The 9,316-nt window shown below is 34.5% G+C and overlaps 1 pseudogene; it reads right to left on the bottom strand.

Moving 5' to 3' along the window:
- Window positions 1-1,348: 1,348 nt before the first annotated feature.
- LOC110735231 lies at window positions 1,349-3,597 on the bottom strand (annotated as a pseudogene).
- Window positions 3,598-9,316: the final 5,719 nt, after the last annotated feature.

The raw sequence follows: 9,316 nt of genomic DNA, 5'->3' as shown, positions 1-9,316 counted from the left end.
CTCTAATTACGAGTCAAGCAAGTCTTGTATGAGATGTTCTCAGAATTCTTAAGTCATATGTATAGAGGTTTTAGCGCGATGAGCTAAACATATACAGAGTTTCTATATTGCAGTAGGATTGTGAAGGGGCAACTTTTGTTTCTTTGTTTTTGAAAGAAACAACTTATTTCCTAATTTGAATGATAGAGAACGAACATAGAAAGTTCTTTGTTCATGCTTAGGATATATTTTGTTAAATCTTATCATATCTTGAGGTTTCTAAATCCTAACACAATTAATAGGGGTGTAAATGAGCCGAGCCGAGCCAAGTATTACCATGTTTAAGTTCATTCAACTTAGGCGAGTTCGAGCACGATCCCGAGCTTTCAAGCGAGCTTAAATTTCTGTTCAAGCTCGGCTCATTTAGTACAATATATGTTCACGAAGGGTTCGTGAACTACTCGTTTATTTAACGAGTCTTTCATGAACGAAGTTAATAATAATCGAGCTTCTCTAATAAATGAGCTTTGTACTTTTGATATTTGAAAATTTCAAAATAAGCATAATAATTGAATCTTAATTATAAATTTAATAACTAAATTAACAATTGTAAGTAAATCAATAATTCATGAACATAAATAAATGAGTAGTTCATGAACATAAATAAACGAGTTGTTCATGAATCTATCAGAACGAGCATATCTATGTTTGTGGTCAAGCTCATTTATTAAACGAGCTTCAAATTTTGTTATAGCTCGGCTCATTTATTAAACAAACGTACATAAATGAGCTTCAACCGAGCCTAAACACGAGTAGTTTATTGATCGGCTTGGGTCATTTACACCCCTAACAATTAAGACCGTACAAAACAAACCATAAATTTAAATTTTTGTAACTGTTGTATAGTGTTTTTTGTACGAAGTATATTGACACAATAATATTGTAGTTTGTTTTATTTGAAGAAGAAAAAAAATTACTTCATATTATTTAACTATGACGATAGGATATTCAACCATTTTGACACATACATATTGTAAATCAGTATAAATGAATGACTAACTAGTCGGTTTTCGGATTTGTACTATTGAGCTTGGGGCTTAAGGCAATAAGGCATGTTACAACTAAGTTATGAAACTTGGGGATTAAGGCATAAACAGGTACATGTAAGTTACGAGACTTATGGAATAAACTGGAAAGTTACGAGGCTTAAGGCATAAACAGGAAAGTTATGAAGCTTGGGCTTAAAGAAGCCTAAAAGGCTAAAAGCATAAACAAGTAAAGAAGCAACAATATAATGAACAGTGTCCATAAAACATTAAAATAAAATAGATAAACTAATATTTCTATAATTGACTAAATTGACTAGTGTTTACAAGTAGCTAATGGCTTCTCATTACGGTGTATTATATCATAAAAATATTCCTCTTTCTTCTCTTAAAAGTAACTAAAATTCTTAACAATATTTAGAAAATGACGAGTTTCATTGGTTGTTTATTTCTAAGATGTTCTTTTCACCGGTCCACCAGATATTTCCCCCAATGCTAACTTCTCTCCACCTTCTAACAAAAGTTCTTGCTCAGCTTTCAACTTCTTTTCTTTCTTTGACTTCTTAAGGTAAACAACTAATTTCTTCAAACAATCCTCGGCAGTAGTAGCTTTGACTGATCTAGGCATAATATTTTCGGCTACATCAGCTGGTGTAACATCTATTTCCTCCAGCAACGTCCCAATGGTTTCGAACAAAGGATGTGATTCAAGCCGTAGATAGTTCTTAGCCAACATCTTGAATGCTTCATATCGACAGTAAGACAACTCGATATGCAAGTCCCTTCTTCCTGGCCGAATTAGAGCAGGATCGAGTTTGTCCACATGATTAGTCGTAAACACAATGATCCTCTCTTCCCCACAAGCTGACCAAATTCCACCAATAAAGTTCAATAAACCGGACAAAGTTACATCACTTCCTTTCTTCTTTTTGTCTTTTGCTTCTTTTTCTCCTACAGTTTTATCCTTCAAAGGGTCTTTTTCGCCGGCCTTTTCATCATCCCCTTCTTTTTTCTCTGTTCTTTGTCCTGTCAAGTCCAATGAGCAATCTATGTCTTCAATCAAAATGATGGACTTACAAGTCGTTTCGATTAGTAGCCTTCTTAGTTGCTTGTTATTTTTAACCGTTGTCAATTCAAGATCGTAGATGTCGTAGTCTAGGAGATTAGCCATGGCTGCCACTAAGGTTGATTTTCCTGTCCCAGGGGGACCATATAGAAGGTAACCCCGTTTCCATGGCTTTCCAATTTGTGCGTAGTAGTCTTTCGCGCCCTTAAACCATTGTAAGTCCTCAAGGATCAACTGTTTCTTAGCCTCCTCCATTGCCAACATCCCAAATCTTGCAGGGTGTTTGAAATCAATTCAATTATCCCACATTTCTCCATCATCTCCATTTGTGTATAGTTTTCGTTTCTTGTTTCGATTTGTAATTGCTTCACCCTCATCGAAAACATATGGTAAATACTTGTCTAGAATAAATTTTCTGTGTTTGGCATGAAACACCAATGTGTAGTGTCTGTTTGAATGAACAAGTAACACAACATTGTTAGTAAAACAATCTATCAAGTCATAAACTTTGTTTGAAAGTTTTAATCACTAAAATGATATACTATAATTATGAGAGTTCTTATCACTGTGATAAGTGGGAAAAAAAAAAAAAAAACCTTATTCTTATCCTGTTTTCTATAGTATTTATCCTGCTAATTTTGGCCAAATTGACACACCAATAAATTTTTTATACTTTCGTCAACCATTGATAGAACAGGATGCTAAAGAACAGTATAAATTATCAGTTGCAATAGCAATCCACAAAATAAACCACAACTCGATCTGTTTCATTTTACACCAGATTTAACCAATTTTTGTCAGAACTTTTTTTGTTACAGAGTAAAAAGAAAGAAAGTAAAATGAAACAGAGCAATATTGCATAAGAAGAGTATATTCTTAAGAATTTATACTCAGTATATCATAAAATTTTGACTAATAATTAAATTAGAACTTAAAATGAAATGAAAGAAGTGATTGGAGTTTCGGTAGTAAGAGATGACTGGTTATTCAACATGTTTTTTAACAAAAGACCACCAAACTTGAACACCATCATACTCATCCATGATCAACTCATTATCTCCCAATTTTATCAACAAACTCTTGGCACCTTCATCATAATTAGCGTTCATGCTTTTAGCTTCTGTTGAAGATTTCTCACCGAGGTAGCTTTGGATCGCGTCGTAGGCCTCGTTTCGATTGAATCGATTCGAGTACTCATCGAAGGTGATATCGAGGTAAGGGGAGAAGAAACTAGCCAATTTTTGAGTATAACGAGAAGTGATATACTCAATTGCTTCATGTATTTTGGGAGCCAGGTAGTGCCGGTAGATTGTCCAAATGAACATTAGACCAGCTATGTTGGAGCCAAACTGTGATGAAAACATTTCCATCTTTGATTATGAGTCGAGAGTAAGTCTTGTATGAGACGTTCTCACTATTCTAAAATGATTTTTATAGAGGCGTTAGTGTGATGGAGCTAAATATATATGTTGAGTATGAATGTGGAAGGGTCAAGTTCATATTTTTCTAATTTGGAAGGAGAATGTTTAGAAAAAGACCGTGTGGGGCGGACTTTTTAAGGGGTTTATCCCTTTTATATCATTATACATTAACCCTCATTAGACTTATTTTCGTAGTTTTTTGGTCTAGTATTTACGGATCACATACCTGAAATTGAAGGATAAGATTAATAATTTGTTATTACTTTAAAGTATCACAGTTGGAAGGATTTGACCTTGAGACATCTAGGTTACAAGGTGAATTTCTAACCAACTACAGTGACTAAGGGCTTGTTCTCATTGACTGAATTCAGTTGAACTGAACTGAACTGACTGAACTAAACTGAAATGAATATTTTATAAGAGAAAGAAATTAGGAGCTGAACTGAACTGAACTGAACTGAGCTGAGCTGAACTGAACTGAACTGAATTTCAACGTATGTGAACAGGCCCTAAATCAAAAAGTTAAACTTAGCTACAAAAAATTAAGAACCTCTAATTATAAATCTCATTAATTTACACATAATGATATGAGTAAAAGGCAAATCAGTATTACACGATCATATATTTTGTTACTAAGGGCTTAACTCATACGTTGAAATTCAGTTCAGTTCAGTTTAGTTTAGTTTAGTTTAATTCAACTCAGTTCAGTTCAGTTCAGTTCAGTTCAGCTCCTAATTTCCTTCTCATATAAAATATTCATTTTAGTTCAGTTCAACTCCTAATTTCCTTATCTTATAAAATATTCATTTCATTTCACTTCACTTCAGTTCAGTTCAGTCAATGAGAACAGACCCTAAGATGTTATTTATATATTTGTACAATTGTACAATGATTCAAAATTACACAATATGAGTATAATTTTGATAATTTATTTATTTGAATATAGTAAGATAAACGAAAATATAACAATGAGTATTAAAAAAAATAAAAATAAATAAATAAAAAAAATATATATAACAATGACGGTTGGATGGATATCAACAATTTCCTGTTTATCTCTGTGATGGCTTTAAAATGTCAATCTAGGGATAACCTAGGTATTTCCATCATTAAAATTGGGAATTCGTTGGTAAATTTACCTATGTGACATGTTCATACGCCCAAGTTGACGGTGACTTGGCTGAACACGTAAGGCACGAAGTTAACGACTTTACCTCTCCTCAAAGCTTGCTACCTTCATTCAACAATGGCATCTGCTTAGAAACACCACCTCCACCTTTCTCTCTCGACCATTCTCCACCCACTACTCACCCACACCATATTTTTGGTCACCCGTACCATTTGGGGTTAACCATGCCCTTAATTTCACCTTTTATTCCTAGGGTTTTTGTTTAATTCGGCGGCTTGTGGTGGTGTTGGTGGATGGTATAACGGCGGAAGATAGTAGTGTCGGCGGTAGCTTCAATGTAGGAAATAAGTGTCGGGTGGTAGCTTCAATGGAGGAAATAAGTGTCGGTGGTAGCTTCAATGGAGGAAATATGCGGCGTTTACAAATCGCTTGCCTACGTGTCTATATGCGCCACAGAGTCATCACAATCTAACTCCAAAAGCTGAGTTGGCAAAATAGATTGACACACTAAAGCAATCAAAGAGATTAACTGGGCATCCCCCGATGGATATTTACATTTTTGTTTTGAAAGATTTTTTTTTTTTTTTTAATCACGAAAATCTGTTGTTGTGTGAATATAGTCTATCTATGACACCAATTAGGGGTTGTTCATTTCAGCTTAATTTCAATTCAGTTCAGCTCCAATCAGTCCAGTTCATCTCCTAATTTCCCTCTCTCATAATATTCATTTCAGTTCAGTTCAGTTCAGATCAGTTCAACTCAACTCAGTTTAGTTCAACTCAGTTCAATAAATATGAACAGACCCTTAGGGTAAGTTTATCCCCAGACCGAGATTCTTAATTCAGACTCTACCATGTCAGTTTTCCACTAAGGTTAAATTGTTTTTTAATTATAAGACTCATATCAGACTTTCTCCACTTTTAACACATTATCCCAAGATTCACTACAGATTCACTATTTATATATCTATTTCTTTTATAAAAATCAACAACTTTTTTGAGCTGATGAGTTGGCAGCTCTTTATTGGCCAACAAAAAAAAACAGATTGCTTTTTGTAAATTTATAGAGTCTTAAGATGAGTTTTAAAATCCAAAACTCGTCTCAAGACTCCCCATAATCTTGCACTACTTTATTACAAAAATTATATAGTCTTGTATGTGAGTCTTGAGTTAAGACTCCACTCAAAACTCACCAATAAAGTCACCCTTAGTGGATGTTTGGATTTGTACTATAAAGCTTGGGGCTTAAGGCATAATCAGGCATGTAAAGAAGCAACAACGAAACGTCCAAAAAAAATTAAAAATAGTTAAACTAATATTTTTATAATTGACTTAAATTGACTAGTGTTAAGTATTTGTCTTTATGCAAACGACGTGTGAAAAACGAATATAAAGCAATAACTAACGAAGTATCGTTGGTGCTTCCTCACGGAAATCTATCACGAGTTATTATTATCAAAAGGTAAGTGCGTTACATGTGGCTTCATTACAATGACCAAGATATTAGCATGTGCTATAGAAATTTTAAAATGTTGATAAAGGGGTGTGTATGTGTAAGTGTGGTTAGTAGGCTGGTAAAAAACTATCTGAGAATCCGAAAATCCGATAATTCGATCTGCAACCGATCCGAATTTTTGAATATTCGATTCAAGTTTTCATTTCGGATTGGATATCCGATCCAAAAAAGCGGATATCAGATGCGGATTTGGATATTAATTTTCAGAATTTCGGATATCCGATATCCGAAATATAAAGCCTAAAATAATATAATTTTAAAATTGTTCATATAAAACTAATCCTGTATTATTAACTTATTGTAATATTCTTAATATATTTGATGATAATATTAATTGCAAAAGGACTACTATTTTTGTTAAAATATTTTGTACAACTTAGCGATAAAAAAACGGTAAAATTAGTGAAATTTAGAAAGTAATCATAACAATTTTACTTTATATTGGATAATGGATATCCGACGCATCCGATCCGAAAATTTTGGATATCCGAATATCGGATATCCGAATTTTTCAAATCAGATTTGGATATCAATTTTTGATATCCGATCCGTGAACAGGCCTAGTGGTTAGCTATTAGCAATTTGCAGTAATGTCCGAGCTACACACTAATTTAATATTAGATGTGTTGAGTCCCTTAGGTTTTGAATGATGGTTTTGAATGATGACAAACAGCTATGGGAAACAGGTTTTAATAAGTGTTGAAAACAGTTGGTTGGAACCAGCTATAATAGAACACTGTTTTCCTAGATAAGTTATTGATGATATGAGTTATCTATTGAACTAACTTATCTATATACAGGAAACAGTTAGATGATAAATGTGCTATGTACTGGTGGGGAACCAGTATGAACCGGTTCCTTGACTGCTATGCGGAAAAGCAGTCACATACTCTTTATTGTGCATTAACCATGTTACATGTGCAGTAGTTGAGTTGATTCCAAGACTTGGAGCATAGAAGCCTTTCGAAGATATTTCGAAGAAAGATTGTTTGCTCATAATAGAAGTATTCAAGGAAGATTCAAGTCTTGAAGATTACATGAAGAAAAGACGATTTATGCTTTAATATGTTATCTAGGTTTTCATGTAATATGCTCCGTAGTATGCTTGCATGTTTGGGTTATATAAGTGCTTAAAAGTATATTGAAGTATGATATGAAATCTGGTACAAAGTTGGAACAGGTTTCATAACATGTTTCAATTCAGGGAACCAGGTCGGGGAACCAGGTTCACTGTACGAAATATTCGAGCTGCCGTTTTGGAAAAAGATTTTACAAAAAGATTTTTTCGAAAAGATTATTTTGAAAATATTTTGTGCAGCTGGAAATAAGATGAAATATTCTTGGTTACCTAAAAACTAGGAGTATTTATCTGAATTGATTCTATCTTTGTGATTAAATCAAATAAGATAAATACTTTCCTAAAATTACAATATATCTTATTCTCTAAGATTGTGTGATTTAAGGAAACTAGGTTTTAGGAATCTAAGCTTATATAAACTCATCTTATTTCACATATTTCGTGTGCCTCTCCAGAAATTAAAAGAGCAATTATTTGAGAGCATATACTTAAGCACTAATCCCATTCATCAAGTCATATACAAGAGCATTCTAGTACTTAAATATTTTCTCTTAATTAGCTTCGTAGAAGTGAGATCAAAGGAGAGTTCTTGATTCTTTTATTGAGTCTTTAACAAAGGGGTTAAAGGCTGGGTGAGTGTTTGTGAGTTCAAACACATTGGGCTTACGAGTGTAAGTCGAGAGCACACTCGGAGTAGAGTGTGGGGTTTGCTGGTTCCCGGAGTAGGGAAACAGCAGAGTGTTCTTTGTCTTTGTTTTTCGGAGTAGATTAATAAAGAACTTAGGATAGGAGGACGTAGGCCTGAGTTGGCTGAACCTCGTTAAATTTGTTGTCTTCTTTATTGCTTATTTATATTCCGCTGCGTACGGGAACCAGCACAACTGGTTCCTCACACATAATCCGAAAAGAAGCAAAATTAGCCAACGATTACTTAACACTCAATTCACCCCCCCCTCTTGAGTGCCCATTGAACCTTCAATTGGTATCAGAGCCTAAGCTTCTCGAAAGAGTAACATCTAGAGGAGTTAAGAATGAGTACTCAAGAATTAAGTGCAATCGGTTATGACAACAAGTCACCCAAGTTTAATGGAAATAATTATGCTTGGTGGAAGAACAGGATCCAGAATGTTATCATGGGTATTGATTATGAATGCTGGCTCGTAGTTAAAAATGGTCCTAATATCATTCTCAAGACAGATGTTGAGGGGAACCAGGTTCCCAAGAAAGATAGCGAATTGGTCACTGCTGATTACAAGTTGCTGGAGAAGAATGCTAAGGCAATGTCAATACTACAACAAGCAATAGGTGAGACCGAAACAAATCGTATATCTGGCTGCAGTAGTGCTAAGGAGATATGGGACACCCTTGAACTTGCGTTTGAGGGAACCAGTGAGGTAAAACGGTCTAAAATTGATTTAATCATGTCTAAATATGAATTGTTTGCCATGAATAAAAATGAAAAAATCAATGATTGCTTTCGTAGGTTTATGACTATTGTAAATGATCTTAGATCTCTTGGTAAAAATTTATCTGACGAGGATCTTGTGAGAAAATTATTGCGTAGTTTAACAGATGCATGGACAGCCAAGGTAACAGCAGTATATGAAGCAAAGGATCTGTCTACCTTGTCTCTGGAACAGCTGATTGGTTCCCTTATGACTCATGAGATGCTGATTGACTCTAAGTCTGAGAAGGAACCAGCAAGAGGCATGGCGCTTAAGGGAACAGTAGAAGATGATGAAGATGAAATTAGCATGATTGCAAAAAGATTTGAGAGATCTCTTCGAGATCAAAGAAAGAATTTCAAAGGTAAGCATTTTAAAAACTATAAAAAATCTAACTCTAATTCTTCTTCTACAGGATGTTTCAAGTGTGGAGAAAAAGGACATCTTATTCGAGATTGTCCTAAGTGGAATGACAAACAGTCTAAATCCGGAGATAAACAAGCATACAAGAATGCCATGATAGCTTCCATGTGGGGAGACTCTGACTCAGGGTCAGATGAAGAAGAAGGATCACCCAACTCAGATGTTTGCCTAACTGCCTTTACAAACATCAAGGAAAACAGCACTGGTCCAGGAA

This window comes from Chenopodium quinoa, unplaced genomic scaffold, assembly GCF_001683475.1.
Source record: "Chenopodium quinoa cultivar QQ74 unplaced genomic scaffold, ASM168347v1, whole genome shotgun sequence".
Classification (NCBI taxonomy): Eukaryota; Viridiplantae; Streptophyta; class Magnoliopsida; order Caryophyllales; family Amaranthaceae; genus Chenopodium; species Chenopodium quinoa.
The sequence above is the reverse complement of the archived record's forward strand: the minus strand, read 5'-3'. Positions and strand labels throughout refer to the sequence as shown.